Source organism: Lytechinus pictus, unplaced genomic scaffold (genome assembly GCF_037042905.1).
Source record: "Lytechinus pictus isolate F3 Inbred unplaced genomic scaffold, Lp3.0 scaffold_20, whole genome shotgun sequence".
In the NCBI taxonomy this organism is placed as follows: domain Eukaryota; kingdom Metazoa; phylum Echinodermata; class Echinoidea; order Temnopleuroida; family Toxopneustidae; genus Lytechinus; species Lytechinus pictus.
In genome coordinates this window covers 12,845,316-12,854,342 of record NW_026974141.1, presented here as the reverse complement: position 1 = coordinate 12,854,342, position 9,027 = coordinate 12,845,316, and positions in this window count along the sequence as shown.

Here is a 9,027-nt window from a genome sequence, read left to right as displayed (position 1 = left end):
ATCAAACATAATTAAACTATTTACAAGTAATCATAATATCATTAAAAAAACTAAATATATAAATAATAATAATAATAATAAAGCGGAAAGTTTTATGCAATAATAATATAATATAATATTCCGCATTTATATAGCGCTTAATACATCGGAACGACGTCTCTAAGCGCTCTACAGACATATTATTACCCCGGTCATCGGATCCTTGCATGCCCGCATACAATGTATGCACCTTCTCCACTCCCTGGGGAGCATTCCAACAAAAGTTCCAAGACTCAATTGCTAGGCATACTACATATAGGCTTTCACATCCTACCGGGTACCCATTTAACACCTGGGTGCAGAGTGGCAAAGTGCGGATTAACGCCTTGCCAAAGGACGCTAGGCCATGGTGGGATTCGAACACACGACCCTCTGATTACAAGGCGAGAGTCAGAACCGCTACACCAGGACGCTTCCACATATGCAATGGTACAGGCGTGATATTTTACACAACTTTGATGGCAAGTATTTGTATGCTCATACACAGTAAACAGGATACATACAATGATACATGTACAGATGACAACAATTATAATTCAAATTTCTATTTCTTAAAATGAGCCGCGAGTTTGTGTCTTTTTTTGGCCACACAATATTCAATTTCTTTTTGCTTCTTAACAGAAGATCTAAATGCTCCAAAGTTTGGATCAACTTTGCTGAATTTACAAATTTATTTATTTATTTCTGTTTTCTTTAGACAGGGTGGTCTCTTCAGTACATAAAAACTGCTTTTCGAGAGAGCCCTGAAACATCGGTTTATATATTTTGTGATTGTGAAAAGGTTTCACCCCCTGTGGCAAGATTTGTTAACTATTTTAATACAGAAGTTTAATTCCAATTTTACTTTATCTAATTTCAGAAAAATGTTTTGTGATCTGGATGATAAGTTCATATCCTACTTATTTTATTATTGAAGTACTTTATTTTCATTTAAATAAGCATAAAAGGCTGCCATTATCATATTACATTCATTCATTCATTGCCTTTTATGCTTATTTAAATGAAAATAAAGTACTTCAATAATAAAATAAGTAGGATATGAACTTATCATCCAGATCACAAAACATTTTTCTGAAATTAGATAAAGTAAAATTGGAATTAAACTTCTGTATTAAAATAGTTAACAAATCTTGCCACAGGGGGTGAAACCTTTTCACAATCGCAAAATATATGAACCGATGTTTCAGGGAATTTGATGCAAAATTTACACAAAGGGGATAAACATTTATCATTTCCACATATCTCTTCGTCGTACAAACAACTATCAACAATTTCCAATTAGAACAACAAGATTTAAAAACAGTCCATTGCCTTTTTTGGTTGACATACTCAACAAAAGATGAGTGTGTCGACTAGGAAAGGCAATGCAAAATGGTCATCCCCACCCCACCATACAATTATTTTTGTCATTTAAATAAGTGTCAGTCTCCTCTCCTTCAAGTCTGCCATTATCATATTACATTCATTCATTCATTCATTCATTCATTCATTCATTCATTGCCTTTTATGCTTATTTAAATTGTATTAACTTTTAAATGTATAGCCTTTTTTAATGTATTTTGCTATGTTTTTTACTATGTAGATTATATTAGATTTATTTATTTCCGTTCAACAATTTTTTTCAAGATATAATCAAAGTAACAATACATATTCAATATAATCGATAATGCAGACAAATCAATAAAATTTCAATTTTCAATTCAATTCAATTCAAGTTTATTCAACCATAAAAATATGTATATACAAATCATACAGTGTACATAATTATGTAATAAATGGTACAAAATATGGCTAGGACCATAAAAAAGCAAACTGCTTGACGTAGAGAATGGCCCCCAAAACAATAACATTGACAAAATTTACAATTTTTGTAACAAATGTTGAATATAAATTAAACAAAACTACAATTTGTTGCAATAATTTTATATATGAAAAAAAAATAGAAATGAACGGAGGGACTTGCCAATGTATTTAATAATGTGCCAACACCAACTTGTAAACATGATTTTTCCAGCTCTTGCTGTTTTTTCATGTGTGATTGTTAACATGTTTGATTATCAATAAAGACCACTTTTAAATTGAATTGAACATTCCTCCGCTATAATAGAGCATTGTGGTGAATGAGCTATTTATGTTTTCAATTACTTTACGTGATGTGATTGGTAGTAAAATAAGAGCACGTAATAGTAATGCCAGCCACACATCAGGTGCACCGCGGTGAAACCATAAAACCATGGTGAAACTGACTGAAGACCGATCTAAGCTATTTTCAATTATCATCGTTCGGTTTGAAGTCGGTTTCGGTTACAGTCACATCAACGAAACCGACTCCAAACCGATCAAATCTATTACGTTATTACCAGTGACATAATCATAGGTCGGTTTGGGGTCGGTTTCGGTCACAGTCACACCAACGGAACCGACTCCAGACCGATCAAATCTAATACGTTATTTCCAATGACATTTCATCGGTCGGTTTGAAATCGGTTTCATTGGTGTGACTGTAAGCATAAGCTTTTAAATCGGTTAGAATAATGGAAAGAACAATTTGCTTATGTAAAGGAAAACCCATTGATGTCATGGCCGTACACAGGGGGGGGGGGGGCAATTGCCCTCCGCCAGGTACTTTGAAAACTAACATTTTATCTTAACTGAAGATTTTCACAAGACTACCAAAAGTGTGCACGAAATCCTTCAATTTCACTTTTAATTAAAAAAATGAAAAAGCGTCCCAATGACAAACTTGGTCAAGGCCCTGCATGGGAACGATTTTTGTTCACAGGGGGTGCTGGTAGATATGTGAAAGCAAAACATTTTTTTAGGGGGTTCTCATTTTTGCTATTATCATATACCTACCTTCTGATTTTCAGAAGGTGCTGCCTACGGAGAATAACACAGGTAGCACCCCCCCCCCCCAGCATCACCTCCGATTTCCAGAACCATGACCTGGGCCCCATCTTACAAAGAATTGCGATTGATCCGATCAACCACAACTATGGACGGCCAGCAACGTCAACGTCTATTATGCATGTTTGTTCAAAATATTTTCTAGATATGATGTTTATGCAAGCATCCATTGTTTCCTTGAACAATCAATGTGCTTCTCTTTGTTACAAAGCACATTGTGCAAATTTTCCTGTAGAAAAAATTATGGCACTGATGGATTTCCATAGAATTACGATTGATTGGATCAATCATAACGGGGCCCTGGCCTCATGGTCTTACCCCCGGAAAAAAAGTCTGCGTACGCCCATGATTAATGCTGAACATTTTATAGTGAAATCACACATTTGCATCTTGGCTCCATAACTGCATGACTGAGCTTGCGCATGAATCCAAATCAAGTTAATGATCAGTACGAAGTTCAGTATAGAATTTCAATAAAAGGAAATGATCCAGTAAGTGATTTATATTGTTGACGAGAAATCTGTATCAGTGAGGGCTCGTTTGGTGAAATGGCTAATTCTTGGCGTAAAAGAAGAAAATATTGGACTTTGCTACCGTTTTCAGTACAGTTCCCATTATTTTTTGGTCCGCACCATTCAGGCCCGCACAAGCGTTCAGTAACTGTAGCAGGTGTCACGCGCGTAAAACATTCTCCATAGACTTGTGTGTTAAAATGGCACTTAAGAAAAATTCATAAAAAATAAATGTGAAATTAGAGGGTCGAATGTTTACTACCTTTGGATAGGATATATATCTGACATTCCATATCTGACCAGAGAAGGGTATCGTAGCCAGCTCATTTTAAAAATAAATCGCCATTTATGAAGATAACTATGATGGGATCAAATTCATCTTACTGAAACAGTAAAATAGCCCCAATTCTTCCGCCAGTCAAAAAATAGTTCCAAATCATCGATATATCTTCCCAATTTGGGCAAAGGAAGTTCAGTAGTTACCATTTCTAGAATCAGTGTTAGATTTTGAATCATATTCATACATTTTTGCCAATCAGCAATATCAAATTGAAAAAAATCGAATGGGTTGGGTCGAACGAATATCTTTAGCCCTCTTGATGTAATTAGTCTCATGGCACCAGCAGAGCTGTACTACGATGGTGCTGATAAAAACAGCACCAAAATAGCCCACGCCATTCATCAACTAAAAAAATTACGACTTAGCCCGGGTCTGGTCTGGAACAGCATGTTTATTATTTGAACCAACTAGAATTTTGGATGAACTTAGCCTTAAAAGAATTGCGATATTTATATTATTCAGATTTTTGACAACGCGTGAGGTCAGTTCCTCTATATTTCGTGTACATGCAAATTCTGTAAATTGCCAATATAAAATTTATGATTCGAGAGATCATATGTATAGATAAAAACATTTCATTGACTTCATGATGTTTGACAGAGTTAAGGCCTATATATATATAGGCCCGCACGTCAGGACTAGCGATCGACCTCATCATTTATTTATTTTATTAATTCATTCATGCATTCATTCATTCGTTTATTCATTCATTCATTAAGTCATTCATTTATTCAATAATCAATTCATTCATTAATTTATTCAATAATTCATTCATTCATTCATTCATGTATTGATTGATTGACTTATGCATGTATGTATTTATTTGTCTATCTATCCATTCATTTATTCATTCATTCATTTATATATTCATCTTTATTTTTATTCATTTTGGGATGTCATATTTTCAACAACAAAAAAGACTGAACTTGTCCCTCGTATACGCGTCGTCCTCGATACACAATTGATATCATGATGAGAATATTGTTTCTCGAATAAGTGCGGTTCTCAAAGAATAATGCGGGTGGATATCGACTTGTTCAAGAGCTAGGTAGTGAGAGGGCTTAACTACCCGAGTACAGAACTATATATATACTCTCACTTGATCAGAGATAATTCGATACAACAGAAGCAGTTTTTTGTTATACAGGCATATTATCATAGCGCTTGCTCAAAAGTGCAATACATTATAATGAGTTGAATTTATTATGTAAATGTGGGTACACAGACATCACTATCATCATAAAGGTGAATAATTATCATGCAGCTACGGGACTGTCCAAAATATTAAAATCATCTTTATAACCACTAGATGTTACAACACATCAGTATAGTGGTCCTTGATTCAAGTACAAATCGAAAAAAAAAACCCAAACAATGTTCTTACTTTGTGGAATCGTAACGAGACTATTTGTATACTAAAATAATTAAGCCGATTTATTACTCTAAAGAGCAAGGGTGATAAAATGTATTCCTGAGGGAGGCATATTCCATACTAAGATGCGTATTGTTATACAACACTACAGTACAATACAGGTCCTACATACTGGTGACACGACATTTGCTCCTGCGATAATTACCCGAGCTTAATTTCGTCTAAGATGTAGAGTTGCAATAGGATTTTATGATAGGTTTTAGGGTTAGGTTTAGGGTACGGTGTAGTGTTAAACCCAGGGTTGAAGTTGGTCATTCTATTAGTGTGTGGAATTTAGAGCGGAGAAATTGTCGCCAGATCAAATGTCATGAAACCTATATAATACTATATAGGACCTGTGATGTGTAATCATTTCATACAACCAGGGTTATGAACCTAATTTTGTTCATTAAAGAAAGTTTAAAGAAAGCTTGAACAAAATCATGTTCAAACTATTAAGCAACAGTGTTCGTTAAGCAATACATGTTAGAAATTGAACATTGCTGTTTGAATTAAAAAAAACCTCTATCAAAAACTCAAATATACGTACGTGATCAGGGCCCGTTGCACATAGTTCACATAATCAAACACAACTCCAGAAATCAATTGTATTTTTATTTTCGCCCAATTAAAAACAAGTATACATAGTAACAATGTTTTGGTACCACCTGGGTTTTCGAGATGAACTAACCAAGTACATGTATTGTTTAAATTAAAAGGGGGAAAAATCAGAACTCAACCAGCAATGATCAATTTCTAATATGTATAGCTTAAAATGTGAACATACATTCTTCAAATTTTTATATAAAACATTTCTCAAAACTCTCTTTTCACCCCTAAAGCGCACCTGCAAGTTCACATGATTTATCAGTCTTTATGATACAGGTTTTCAGTGCGTGCACTCTGCTTAGCTCCTTTTTTTTAAGTTCCGTTTTTTAATTTCTATAATATGTAACGGCGCCAAGTTCTACGTGGAATCACAAAGCATGTGTATTTCTTTTCATGAAAATATGATCATTACCCCAAAACAATGTTATATTGACTTTCTGTTCATTTTTTGTGTGCTGAACAATAGGGAGAAAATCAGTGAAAATCTGTTTACCTAGAAATAAATATTCAACTGAGAGTATTACTATGGCTATTGAAAGGGAATGTAATTCAAGCGTATATACAAAAATATTTATTTTCCGTTAATGACTGGCAATCAAAGCCATTGAAGAGTAGTTTTAGTAAGTATTTTGTTATTTTGTTATAGTTCGTTGATTATCTTTTGGGGTGAATATGGGTAAGGGAATTCGGTAAAAGTAGGGCGACTCGGTTCTGTGCCTTCCGCGGTTAAAAAGGGGGGCCAATTAAAGGGGGCGACTCTATCACCATTTTTTCTCCAAAAAGCTTCTCATTCTGCATTCCATTTTACTTCATTCAAACCGTGTGTTCCTGCATGCTTCACCTCCTTACAAATCTTTGACAATCTTTAACTTGATAACCATAAGTAAAACGCGAGGCATTTTTACGTATAAAAAAAAAAACATGATCTATTTTGTAGGTCTACATACAGTAAAAGCGATCTTTAACATTCACAACGCTGTTTACTATACATGTATGAACCTTACAATAGTTGTTTAACAGTTTAGAGTTAAACAACCATGCTTAATTCATTGATAATTGAAGGTTAAAAGATAAACTTTGTAGTTTAGGATTTCAAACATTTGAACAACTACTGTAAGGTTCATGTGTAAACAGCATAATTCATCATATTTATAACGCAAATCATTTTTTTTGATTCAGAAAAGAAAAGGTATGAATTATCAGGAATATAAAAACACGAAAAAAGGGAATCAGAAAAAAAAACTAAAAGTTTATCGGCTAAATTGTTAAGATAGGGCGGCATACACATTACTATATTGAATGGGCAAAAATTACCTCAACTCTAAAAAATATTGGGTAAAAATGCTCCATGATGATAATTATGTGTCCAACCAACATTGGGCATTTCTTTTGGGCATTTTCATTTATACAGTGTAATCCAAATTTTGCCAATTTTAAAGTAATTGCTGTTTAATTTTTAACCTTACTGGACAGTATGCTTCCCGCATTGGGTAAAAATACTGCCCAAAATTGGTTGGACACATAATTAACCTCGTGCTGGTTAAAATCTAGGCCAATATTTTTTTACAGTGTAGTTGTGACATTTTCAAATCCTAAATTGAATTACATGACCATGATGATTGAAAGATAACTTTTTCATATCCCCCTTATTTTACTATTCCCCCTTTCGTTTCTTGAAAAATCATGGGGCGCCCCTATCCCTATAGTGACGCCCCCGGGATAAATATATGAATGTAGGATTATTATCATACCGACTTTTAATATGATAACCCAGTGTCATGGTTACTGCTAAAACTGAATTAAAAGTGGTGATAGTATTACGCTGCGCCGAATAGACGACGAAATAACGACAAAGTACTTTTTTTCAATTAATCAGAATGAAGAATAAATTAAAATATAAAAAATTAATACAATTAAAACTTCACAGATTTTAAAACTAAGAAAGGAAATTTCAACGTGAAACTTACCTGAATGCTCTAAAAAAAAAATCCTTGAAGTTGAATACAAAATAAATGGCAAACTCGCAAATTCGGCCGGGTAATCCTAGAAAACTGAATAGAAGCTTATAATGAGTAATTGCTCGAGGAGTATTACCAAGGAGATATTAGAAATACCTCCTTGGCATTATTTTATTTTTAATCTCCTCGGTATTACCGGCTATTCATATTGTCGCTCCTTCCACGGGATGAACAAAAGAGATGAAGCGTATTATATTGTTTAAGTAGTAACTTCAGAAAGTGAAACGAGAACGAAAATAATGGGGCTATCCGGGAGTGTAATCTCCATTTCTGAAACAGGTTCAAACACTTCACGCGAAGGAGGACCAGGAAAATAAAAATGATACGAAAATTGAAACACATAGTTATTTATTTAGGTGATGTCGGAAGAGTCTGTGCTCGGAGCCCCGTAACACAAAGATTCGTAATCAATCGCTAAATCCTACTGGCCAATCAAATTCATTGTCGCGTGTGGATTTTGTTCCAGTGACCGAGCCGTGCCCTTCCAATCAGGACCGTTCTTTTCAGATTTGCAATCCATTGTAACCCTCCGGGTTCCGGACCGAAGGATTCTTTCAGAGGCGTAACGTTGATGACAGAAAAAACAAGAACGGGCCCACCATTGTTATTTTTACTCGGCCAACTTTCATTGTTTCTAATATGGCAGAATGGCGCCAAGTTATTTCAACCTTCGATAGATAAGTACACAGACAGTAAAAACGCTGTTTAAGTTTCTATACACCATTGTTTACTATATGAAAACGTATTATACAACAAATCTTATATTTAATATTCAATCTGTAATGAATTAAACATAGTTGTTTCAAAACAACAAATAATAAATTACTACTACTTCTACTACTACTACTACTACTAATACTAATGATAATAATAATGATAATGATAATAATACTTAACTACTACACTACTACTACTACTACTACTAATAATAATAATAATGACAATATTAATAATAATACTTACTATTACTACTACCACTATTACTACTACTACTACTACTACTACTACTTCTACTACTACTACTACTACTACTATTACTACTACTACTTCTTCTACTACTACTATTGATTCTTTTATATTAAATCTGTAACAAATGAAACATAGCTGATTCAATAAATGTTAAACAACAACTAATAACTTACTACTACTACTACTATTACTACTTCTACTACTACTACTACTTCTACTACT